Here is a 700-nt window from a genome sequence, read left to right on the forward strand (position 1 = left end):
CGATCATTTTGGTACTTTATCTAGCGGTAAGGTATATTTCATTATGCTATTGCTATTACATAGAACAAATGTAAGACTTAATTATGCTGATAATAACAGTGATAATAGATTTGGAAAATTAATAATTGCAATGATGATAATGCTAATGAATATAGTTAACAGTTAATATAATAGAATTGATAAATACCAAGAAGATAATTATATATCATTGTAAACCATTAATAATGATATGCATTGAAACCACTGGTCATAACATTGATGAAAATACAAATCATCAATAACAATATAATCATCATTAGTGTGATTCTGTTTATCTCGATCCTAAGAGTAATTATGCAATAAACTAACAAATACTTAAAATCAACACCTCTCATCTTAACATAATATTGCTCAATATTTTATTATAGTTATCCATTACCTATCAACTATAATCCACATTTTTTTAATCACTGCATTAATTTTTCCAATTACCCTTCCATTACTGTTTAAAAACGTAATAAATTCTGTCTCACCAATAAACCGGTTTATCACCAATATTATCTCGGCGATTACCAATGCCATTAAGGAAGGTTGTCGCGAATTATCTATTAAAACTGTGTAATTATCAAATAAATTTTGTAGACATTCCAGAAGCTCATTACGCGCGGGTTTAAAGACGAGAGGCGGAAGTGAACACAAGCTGGCGTGGAGAATCGTGCAC

The sequence above is a fragment of the Penaeus monodon genome, chromosome 23 (genome assembly GCF_015228065.2).
Source record: "Penaeus monodon isolate SGIC_2016 chromosome 23, NSTDA_Pmon_1, whole genome shotgun sequence".
Classification (NCBI taxonomy): domain Eukaryota; kingdom Metazoa; phylum Arthropoda; class Malacostraca; order Decapoda; family Penaeidae; genus Penaeus; species Penaeus monodon.